Source organism: Suricata suricatta, chromosome 11 (assembly GCF_006229205.1).
Source record: "Suricata suricatta isolate VVHF042 chromosome 11, meerkat_22Aug2017_6uvM2_HiC, whole genome shotgun sequence".
NCBI classification, from domain to species: Eukaryota; Metazoa; Chordata; class Mammalia; order Carnivora; family Herpestidae; genus Suricata; species Suricata suricatta.
This window is the reverse complement of record NC_043710.1, coordinates 53,512,425-53,524,097: the sequence shown is the minus strand read 5'-3', so window position 1 is coordinate 53,524,097 and position 11,673 is coordinate 53,512,425.

The following is an 11,673-nucleotide window of genomic DNA, read 5'->3' as shown; positions in this document are numbered from 1 at the left end:
CCCAGCCATCTGCTCGGAGGTCCTTAAGTTAGGCCTACGAAAGTCAGTCCTCCCAGTCTCCTTCTTGCCACCCCCATCCCAGTAGAGGCCCTAGCCTAGGCGCTAGGCTTTGTCCCCCTCCCCTCTCACCCCCACCAACCCCCGCGGGAAGAAGTTAAGAACTGGCGCCTTTAGGCTGCGTGCCTTCAGTCAAGCCCGGGATCGATCGTTGACCAAGGCTGGGGGGTGGCCAGAATGGGTCCGGCTGGGGCAGTCCCCACCCTGCCCCGAACCCCGGGGGAGTGCGGAGTGGTGGTGATTCAGCAGTGGGAAGGCCCCAGACCCCTGGGGAGGGTGCAGAGACTGGGGGAAGGGGAGCTGGCGTCAGCACCCGGGGAAAGACAAGATCAGCAGAGGCGCCGGAGGAGCCGCGGGCCCCAAAAACAGGATGTCGTGTCGTCGTTCCGCAACCGGCTGCTCCGTGCGCCCCGGCTCTGGGGAGGGGGCGGGGCGGATGTAGGACGCAGGGCTCTCCTCACCGGCTCTTCTAGTCTCGGCGCGCAACTGCTCTGGGCGGCGGGGCCGCACCCAGGCCCAAGATCTTACCGGCGCCCTGGGGACCGCTGGGTGGGCGGGCTCGTGGGCGCCCTCTGGTGTTTCTGCACCCAGGTCTTGCTTGTGGAGCTCTGACTCGGAATGGATACCTAACTTTCTGAGCGCCTACCACGTGCAGAGCTCCGTGCTGTGTACTCTGGAGGAAAACAGGCGATTAAAACAGGCTCCCTGTCTCCAAGAGGCTTTCCAGATAAAAAGGAAGAACAGCTCTGAGAATAAATAGCTTAACCTTCCTAAGCCTCAGCTTTATCTTTGGTAAAATTGTATAACCTCTCCTGCATCCTGTAGTTGTGGAGAGATAACATGAGAATGGATGTAAAAGCCCTGCTGTCAAGACCTGACTCAAAATAAGCATTCAACAAATGAATTAAAAAAAAAAATCATGCTGGGGGCGCCTGGGTGGCTCAGCTGGTTGAGCAGTTGAGAGTCTGGCTCAAGTCATGATCTCTAGGTCATGGGGATAGAGCTCCATCTCCTGCTCTGCCCTGAGTATGGAGCCTACTTGAGAGTCTCTCTATCTTGCCCCCTGCCCCTCTCTACTGTTTGCTCTCTCTCTGTTAAAAAAAAAAATGCTATAAGAATGAGTTTCCTAAACACAACACGCCTACCCACATCTTTGCCTTTGCCCATTCTATTCCCTCTACCTGCCTTCTTTCCCTATTGACTTCCAGGTGAAATCCACTCAGACTTTCACAATTTGGCCCTAATGGACTACTCCCTCCCTGGCTGCCATCATCCCTCCTCAGACAACACACTGTAAGCACCCACACATACACACATACACCCACCCCACCTCTGCTATGCGCTTGATAGTCTCAGTGCTGCCTAGTGGAAATAATGTAAGCCACATGTATATCTCAAAATTTTCTAGTGATGACATTTTCCAAAAAGTAAAAAGAAACAGATAATTTTAATGATATGTTTTACTCAACCCAATTTAGCCAAAATATTATCATTCAACATGTAACCAATATAAGAATTATTCACTATAAAAATGAATAGGATATTTTACAGTCTTTTTTTTATACTAAGGCTTTGAAATCTTGTCTGTGTTTTACACTTAGACTAAATCTGAATCTTGGCTAGACACATTTCAAGCACTCTATAGTACATATAGCTAGCGAGTATGGTGTAGGACAACTAAGTAGAACCTCTGTCAGATTCAGGCTGGTAGATGACTGAGTAGATGAATTCATTCTCCATGAGCCTTCTGGTAAAGCTTGTCCTGATCTTCCTAGGTGTAGGCTGGGTCTCCTCCCTCTCCATAGCACTTGGGACAAAGTCCTCTCTGTGGAGAAGAGGAGAGCGGGAAAGACAATAAAGCAAATCTTGGGGCACCTGGGTGGCTCAGTCGGTTAAGCCTCTGACTTCAGCTCAGGTCAGATCTCACTTTCGTGGGTTCAAGCCCCGCGTCAGGCTCTGTGCTGACAGCTAGCTCAGAGCCTGGAGCCTGCTTCCGGTTCTGTGTCTCCTTCTCTCTCTGCCCCTCCCCCTCTCATGCTCTGTCTCTGTCTGTATCAAAAATAAATAAAACATTTAAAAAAAATTAAAAAAAAAAGCAAATCTTATTCCCCTTGATATCCTACTGGGAGCACATAGTTGGTGCTTGGTGTTTGGTAGTGAAGAAAGGATTGTGAGTGTCCATAAAAGACGGGGTTCAGTGGAGGACTACATATGAAAGCAGCTTCTGTAAAGCCATTAAAAATTGTGTCCCAGAACAGAGGTGTTTGAGCTGTTCCTAGAGAGCTCCCTTCCCAGGAATTGAAGGCAGGAAAATCGTGGTGCTCTGGCCTCCCTTCCCTTCAAACCAGAGTTAATTTGCTTTTATCTGATTTATATACTAGTATTCTAGATAAAGAGCTTATTTTTAAAAAGTTTCCTGCAAAAAATATTTGAAAATCAGTTTTAGAAGCATAGTGGTTAAAGTAGGGTACACTTTACATGCAGTAGACCAAATGTCTGGATTGGAAGCCTGGAGTCAGACTGTATTTCCAGAGCCTTATGTCTTGGTCATGCCTGGCCCTGGTTCAGCTTGCTTCCGTGGGAGAACCGGACTTGGCCTGGGGGATTTCATGGTCTGGTGGGATCTGGGGCTGCTGTGTATGAAGCTACTGGAGGCGAAAGAGCTCTGGGTTGGGCTTCAGAAGACCTGAAGTCTAGTCTTGGCTCAGCTAGACTGACTGGTGAGACTTTATGGAAGGCCTTACCCTTCTCTGGGTCCCAGACTCCTCCACTGGAAAACAAGGGGTTAAATTAGACAATACTCTTTGAGCTCTGACTTTTCATGATATACTCTTCAGAATAATAAGTAAGTACTCAAGGTTTATGCATGCAGCATATTGCTCATACTTCTTTAGTACCATTTAGGTCATCCTGCTTTGTACTCTAGTTAATTGTATCTGTGCTTGATGTGTGTTTCCCCCACTGACTGTAAGTCCTTTGAGGTTGTGTCTGATTCATCTTTGTGTTCACTCATTGGGCCTGGCATAGGCAGGCCTGAGCACCCATTTGCCATTAGTGTACATCTGTGGAATTAAATTGCCATAATAAATGTGTAGAACCAGGTGACTTACAGCCACTTTTATGGCACAGATATAGGATGGGTCAATAACGCCAGAGGAATGGGAGACAGGTAATGGGGTGGAACCATCTGCAAAGGCTTCATGGTGAAGAAAGATGTTTAGCTGAAATGTGTAGGAAGAGGGCTTAAGCCCCAAAGGGCTGTTTTTTCTTCCTAGTCTCTCACTTGCTTTCCCTGAATAGGTGAATTCTTGGCAGATGGCATATGTTTGTGTTCACAAGCGGCTAAGAAACAGGAACAGCCACTGGGACATTTAGAAGTGAGACAAAAGGGGACCCTGGATGGATCAGTCAGTTAGGTTTAGGTCATGATCTCACAGGTTTGTGAGTTCGAGCCCCATGTTGGGCTCTGTGCTGACAGCTCAGAGCCTGGAGCCTGCTGTGGATTCTGTGTCTCCTTCTCCCTCTGCCCCTCCCCTGCTCATGCTCTGTCTCTCTCAAAGAAAAATAAACATTAAAAAAAATTTAGATCCCTGTCCCCCATTCTCTCTGCCCCACCACACTTTCATGCATGCTCTCTCTCACAAAAACATTAAAAAAAAAAAAACTGAGACAATGTATGAAAGTATTTGGTAGAGATAGAGCAGAGAGATCACAGATAGGTTCGGGAGCCAGACAGTCCAGGATTCAAGTCCTGGTTGTATCACTTACGTTGTGGCCTTTGACAAGTCATATGAACTTTCTCATTCATTCCTAGAACACATTTTATTGAAAACCTTCCCTAGGCTAGGTATAATGTCACATGCCAATGACACAGAGGTGAAAACACAGATGAGTCCCTATCCTGATGTAACTAGTGAGAGAGAGATCTTGAACAGATAATTATACAAAAGTACAGAGTGCTGTAAGAGCATAGAATAGAGCCATTTAGTTTCATTTTAAAATGGGAAGGACAATACTATGTGCTTAAAAAAAATTTTTTTTCTTTGTTTTGATTTTGAGACAGAGAGACATGCTGAGCAAGGGACAGACAGAGAGAGAGACACAGGATCCGAAGACAGTCTTCAGGCTCTGAGCTAACTGTCAGCACAGAGCCCGACGCGGGGCTCCAACCCATGAACCGTGAGATCATGACCTAAGCCGAAGTCGGATGCTTAACTGACTAAGCCACCCAGACATCCCAATACTATGTGCTTTGTGGGATTATGAGATAATGCAAGTAGAGTGCTAAGCAGATTGCCCAGGGTTCGACAAGCATTAGTTTCTCTATATACCCATGATTTGGCTCCCATAGAAGAGCAGGGCAGAGGCAGAAAGGAGGAGGAAAAAGCCCTGAAATGATCTCACCTCTGCCCTGGTGCCTTCCGAACAGGTCTTCTGTACCGGTAAGTCCGCTGAGTGAGAGTCACAAAACAGAGAGACCAGGAAAAGAGACCAGAGCACCCTTTATTAAAGAGCTCTTAGGCAAGGTTCCATGGCTCGGAGGGAATGAGCCAGGGAAGTCGCAGAGACATACAGAAAACCGAGGTCAGAAATAAATGTAAAAGGCCTTTATTGGGAGTGCTCTGGGGCGAGGTTCCCTGGTCCGGACAGAATGGGCCAGAGAAGTCTCGAGGGGGGGTGTTGGTGGGGAGTGGATAAAGAGTGGGGCCTTATATAGGGCAGTAGTTCCGTGGGTGTGTCCAGGGGCAGAAGACCTCCTTATAAGGTGAAGAGATGAGGCTAGGGCAGATGACGTGTTTTCTGGGACGCTGGCAGCAGGCAGAAAGTTCCAAAATGGTGGTCTGTTGGCCATCTTGGTATTGTTCGGTGGGATGGCCTGTCAGCCATCTTGGTGTTCCTTTCCTCGAGCCCGCCAAACCTATTACTTCCCAGCTCAGCCTGTGTGAACTCCAGCTCCTATAGCTCACTCGTGGCCCACACAGGTCTTCTGGTCAACCCCAGTTGCAGTGTCTTCAGATTAACCCTGATTTGAGTTGTCCTTTGTCTCTGATGTGGTTCAGGGGACTCAGGCTTGGTGGGACTCCTCTTGGTCCCCTGGTGTTCCCTCTCTCAGGCTGCCTTAGGGTTAAAAGTAGAAGTCTCTCTTTCATTACTGCCCTTTATTGCTACCACCAAAGACAAGCCTAATGTCCCATTTTGTGACATAGGAAGATGAGCAAAACAGGAGATAGCAAAAAGAGCAAACAGGGGAAGTGACAAATGAAACAAAGTTCTAGGGTTGCATCCTCTGATCCATTGTTCCTGAATCCCACTGAGGAAGTAACTAGATGGGGGAAGGAAGATGAGGGGCTTGCCCTATCTAGAGGAGGGTCCCTCCTCCCAGGCAGGAATAACAAAAGTTGCCTTGTTTGCCTCTAGAACACCTTTGCATCTTTGAGGTTCTCCAAACTGGGTGGTATAGGTCATTTGGCATAATCCCCTCTGGGGGTTCCTCCTTCTTCAGTTCTGGTTTGTTCTAGGAGCAATTCAGTTGTCACAGAGTCACAGAGCAGTGCCTGCATGTGAATCTAGGCAATCGAATTGCGATCCCCCCCACCTCGCTCCACCTGTGTGCCTGGGCACATCCTCGCTGATTGCTTTAGGCAGTTACTTGTTCCTCCTTTGTGCTCCCTCACCTGCCCCTGTGCCAGTTCCTCTCAAGACATTATCAATAAGTGCTAATTACTAACCGTATACAAATTTCCCTAAAAACCAAAGTCTTTGAGGATAGGAACTGGGTTGTTATGAACAGGTGCTCTGTAGATGTTAAATCAATAGATGAACATTGGTAGTAAGATTCTAGACTTGATTTTGGAAGAGGAAGTGATATTTTTTGTGAAACAAGCGTGGGAAGAATTGTTAGAAGCCAAGATCTCTCTCTTCATCACCCAGCCAGACCCTGCGTGCAGCTTCTCATTGATAGCTGTACTTGCCATTTTTGGACACCAGGGAGCACCACTAATAACACGGCCCAAACTCAGGGATTTAAACTTTTGTGGGCAGATTTAGGATTCTATTACACTTCTGCTGGAGATACTGTCATGTTCCAAATGAAAGCTATTGGTAACCAGAAGCTCTGTAGTGTAAAGGAATGACAGCCAGAGACAAGACAGCTGGTTCATAGAAAACACATATTATTAGTTTATGCACTTTTATTGAGTACCAGCTATGTACTGGGTAAAGTCAGCCTGGGAGAATATGAATGAAATTCATTCCTTGGTGAACTCAGAAGCTAATGGGGAAGACAGATGCTTATGAGAGAATCATAATCCAGTTATATAAGTACTCTAAGGTATAGCAGAAGACTGGCGACACAGGGTAAGTCAGACAGGTGCCAAAGGAAGGAAGGGGTGACTTTTGAGCTGGGTATTTTTTTTCCTGTTTTTGGACTAATCATAACTTTTGATTTATGCTATGTCTTCATCATTAGTCAAGGCATGGATGCTTTTCTTTCACTGGACCTGAGATGAGACTTGAAGGCTAGAGAGAAAATTCCAAGGGAAAGAGCTTGATATGGTGGCCTCAACCTCATTTTCTTTCTTTCTTTCTTTTTTTTTTTTACATTTATTTATTTTTGAGAGACAGACAGAGACCGACCGTAAACAGGGGAAGGACAGAGAAAGAGGAAGACATAGAATCCGAAGCAGGCTCCAGGCCCTGAGCTAGCAGTTAGCACAGAGCCCTATGCGGGGCTCGAACCTACGAGTGAGATCATGACCTGAGCCGAAGTCAGATGCTTAACCGACTGAACCATCCAGGCGCCCCCATCATTTTGTTGTTTTAATTTTTTAAATTTTTTTTTCTTGAGAGACAGCACATGCAGGGGAGGGTCAGAGAGAGAGGGAGATACAGAATCTGAAGCAGGATTCGGGCTCTGAGCTAGCTGTCAGCACAGAGCTCCACGCAGGGCTAGAACTCATGAACCGAACCGTGAGATCATGACCTGAGCCGAAGCTGGACACTTAACCGACTGAGCCACCCAGGCGCCCCATTCTTAATCTATAATGAGTATAGCCTCTGTCTTAGCTAGCAGAGCTCTTTTGAAGGAGGGATGGGGTAATAGATGTGAAAGCTCTTGCAAATAGTGAAATGGAGGCATGACAATTGTTAATCCAATTTGATTTAACCAACATCTGCACAAAATCAGGAACAAAGCCCCACGAGCAATTCAGATTAACCCTAATTCTGAGTTGTCCTTTGTCTCTGATGTGGTTCAGGGGACTCAGGCTTGGTGGGACTCTTCTTGGTCCCCTGGTGTTCCCTCTCTCAGGCTGCCTTAGGGTTAAAAGTAGGAGTCTCTCATTCATTACTCCCTTTTATTGCTACCACCAAAGACAAGCCTGATGTCCCATTTTGTGACATAGGAAGATGAGCAAAACAGGAGACAGCAAAAAGAAAAAAACAGGGTGTATGGTAAAGACTGGGTGTATAGGTTTAGAAAAGACAGAGAGAGGGGCGCCTGGGTGCCCTAGTTGGTTAAGCATCTATGTCTTGATTTTGGCTCAGGTCATGATCTTGTGTTTTGTGGGCTCAGGCCCTGCATCCTGCTCTGCACTGATGGTGTAGAGCCTGCTTGGAATTCTCTGTCTCCCTTTCTTTCTGCCGCTCCCTGCTCATGTGTGCTCTCTCTCCAAATAAAGAAACATTAAAAAAAAAAAAAGAAAGAAAGAAAAAGACATAGAGGTGGGGGAAAAAAGCTCTTTGGGTCCTCCTGAGATTCATAATGTGATAAGAGGTTCTTACAGAGGCTACACTCACATGAGGACCCAACATAGGGGCTATTGAGGTGAGAGTCACAGCTTTAGATCCAGGAAGATCCATGAGGTCTCCGATTTTCCTGTTTTGTAGAATATTAAAGCCAAACTGGATTAGTAATCTGGTACTTATCCATCCTATAGTTGGGGAGAATGAGATCCAGAGGGAACTGGCTTTTCTGATGTTACATTAAGATCTTGCAGGCAGAGAGAGAAAACCAAAATGTTTCTCCTGTTATCCAGGCCATGGCTTTGGTTCCCACATAGCATTTATTTTTATTTTTAATTGTGGTAAATTACACATAACATAAAATATACCATCTTTGCCATTTTTAAAAAAAGTTTATTTATTTATTTTGAAAGAGAGAGAATAGCGGAGAGAGAGGGAGAGAGAGAATCCCAAGCAGGCTCTACACTGTCAGTATGAAGCCTGATGTGGAGCTTGAACCCACAAACAATGAGATCATGACCAGAACCAAAATTAAGAGTTGGACCCTCAGGGCGCCTGGGTGGCTCAGTCGGTTAAGTGTCTGGCTTGGGTTCAGGTCATAATCTCACAATCCGTGGGTTCGAGCCCCGTGTCGGGCTCTGTCCTGACAGCTCAGAGCCTGGAGCCTGCTTCAGATTCTGTGTTTCCCTCTCTCTCTGCTCCTCCCCTCCTTGCTCTCTGTCTCTGTCTCTCAAAATAAATAAAATAAAATAAAGACATAAAAAAAAGAGTTGGACCCTCAACAGACTGAGCCATCCAGATGCCTCAGCCTCTTTACCATTTTTGACTGTACAGTTCAGTCATGTAAGGTACAGTCACATTGTTTGGCACCCAGTCTCCAGAACACTTTTCATCTTGAAAAACTGAAACTATATTTATTAAACAATTCCCTATTCTCTCCTGGAAACCACTATCCTACTTTCTGACCCCTCTGAAATTCACTCTAGGTATCTTATAGAAGTAGAATCATATAGTATTTGGTTTTTTTGTGACCAGCTTATTTTACTTAGCATATTGTCCTCGAGGTTCATCCATGTTGTAGCATGTAGAATTTCCTTCCTTTTTAAGGTTGAGTGATATCCCACTGTATGTATATACCACATTTTGTTTATTCATTTGTCTGTCTATGGACACTCAGATTGCTTCTACATTTTGGCAATTGTGAATAGTGCAGCTCTGAACATGGGCGTACAAATATCTCTTTAAGGGATGCCTGTATGGTTCAGTCAGTTAAGCATCTGACTTTTGATTTCAGCTTGAATCATGATCTCCTGGTTGTGAGATTGACTCCCATTAGGGCTCTGCACTGACAGCATTGAGTCTGCTTGGGATTCTCCCTCTCTCCCTCCCTTTCTGCCTCTCCCATTGTGTGCTCATGCATGCTCTCTTTCTCTCCCTCTCAAAATGAATTAACATTAAAAAAAAGTTTCAAATATCTCTTTGAAACCCTGCTTTCAATTTTTTGAGTATATATTCAGAAGTTAAATTGCTGGATTATATGCTAATTCTACTTCTAGTTACCAGACACCATTTTAGCCTCATAGGAAATGCAGTATGCTCTGAGAGGTTCAAGTTCTTGATGTAAATTGGTAATAGACCCTCACTTCCTGCCTTCAAGATCCAGATTTTTTGTATTAAATGGGCTATGCACCCATACTCCCAAAGAAATCATGTGGTACTTAAGAGAAATGATGTAGTTGAGTTTAAAGGAAGTTAAGCATGCTTCACTTTCTTTTTCTCTGGTGTGTTCTCTTAGACAAATGAGTAAACAGGCAGGTTGGCTTAGGCAGAAATGACCAACTAGCCATCTGAGTGATTAATTTATGCTACAGATGTGTTTTGTGTGGCCTATACAGGGTTTTTTTTTTTTTACTTAAAAATTGCTAGTACTGAAAAAAGGGATATGTCATATAAAAGTCCAGCTTTCAGTCGTCTCTTAATGCTCCAGCAATTCCGAGTTCATCTCTCTGACTGCTTTCCAGTGTGCCACAGTCCACCACTCCCTATTATCCCACCTACTTCTCTCAATTATATTATCTATCTGTCAACTGAGCTTAAGACCCCTGACTCAGAGCATATGTCTAACAGAACCTAGGTCAGGGTGTCATCTTCTGTTCTGGCCAATTTCCTAGCACAGAGTTGTTATTTAAGAAGTATTTTGGTGGTCAAATGAATTAACTATGTCCACCAGCTTTTACCGAGCACTTACTATGTGCAGAACTGGTGACTGGATCCTCCTGTCTCAGAAATGAATAGAGCACAGTTCCCCTGACCTCTGAAAACTCAATCTTATGGGGTGGAGGGAGGCAGACATTAGTATGGTCCAATTCTGGACCAGAGGCGCTGGTCAGAAGTGGAGCTTCTGAGAAGACCTTGAACTGTGTGTGGAAGAAGGACAGGACAGCTATATAAGGAGCTAGAGGTAGGAGGGGAGAGAAGCCACAGCAGATACAAAGGCCTGGTGGTGAAGGTTCAGTGTGTTTGAGGAACTTTAAAGAAGTCCAGTGTGACTAGAGTTTAAGAAGAGAGTGGGGGAGAGTGGTAGTAGATGACGTTAGATGTGTATTTTTATATCAACAGGCTAACCCTTAAGCCAGGCAGCTGTTGGGTAAATCCACGTTCCCGATCTTTAGAGGGCTCACTCAGAACAGGTAGCTGGCTTAGCACGGTCAGTCAGAGGAGGGCCTGGGCCTAATCCCTTCCCCTGCCTTTGGTGCCAAGGACAGGGTAGGGCACAGAGCAGGTTTTAGTAACGATCTGCTGACAGCATACGCAAGAGAGAACAGGAAATGCAGGCTCTGTTGAAGGAGGCCCAGGCGCGGCTTTCTCTTGATTGGGGCACTAACTCTAAGTCGCTAACACCTCCTCCCAGAGAGCTGGGAGAGTGAAGGCAGAGAGGAACCAGCCACAGGGCTAACCCACAAAAACCCCAAAGGGGAGGGGATTTGAGAGGCAGGTAGTAAAATGGGCTGTGACGCTTAAGGGAGGGCATCCAAATTCGTTTGGATGAGGCGGGAAGAGGGGTCAGGAAGGCAGATGGGTCCTTTAGCCGAGACGTAAGGGATGTGTAGGGCAATTTTACGTAGAACGTTTTGTACGTCTCATTTTGTTTTCTGGGCATCATTTCCTCCTAAAGCACTCGCAGTCCCTAATGGGCTGCCCGGGGGCGGGTCCTTGCTCCACTCCCGGACCCTCTGCAAAGGGGCAGGGCCTCCCAGGAGCTCCAGTCTTGTCTGCAGCACCCAGATTTGTCCGCCAGGGGCCGCTGCGCACGGATGACTAAGCGCGCAGGTTCCTAAACTGCAGAGAGGAGGAAGCTGATTGGCTGCGCGGTGCGGCGGGCGGAGCCTAAAAGCGGGCCCAGGGTGGGGGGCTGGGAGCGTGCCCCCGGCCCAACCGGGCCAGGCCGTTGTCGCTTTCGGCAACCCGGGATTGCAATCATTGTGCCGGGGACCTTTGTCCAACTCCGTTCCAGAGCTGAGGCGACTGGAGCAGCAGGAGATCCGGAGATCCGGAGATCCGGGCAGGGCAGTTATTGCCGCCGTCGCCGCAGGCCTGGGTTACCTGAGCAACTGCGTGTCGGTGGCCCGCCAGCCCAACCGCGGGCGGTTAGAGCGGGAGAGACTCCCGTGAGGGAAGGGGAGGTCGGGACCCGACCCTTGGTGCGGGAGGGGTGTCCTGGCAGAGACTAGTGCGGGCTGGGGTCTGGGGGAGCCCGCCGAGGGCTGGGGGCACACAGCAGCAGCCTCCAACAGGTTATTCCGGGATAAGCCGGGCGCTGGGCGGGCCGGGCTTCGCTGGGGGCCGGGCGGCGCGGGGCGGGCCTGCAGGAGA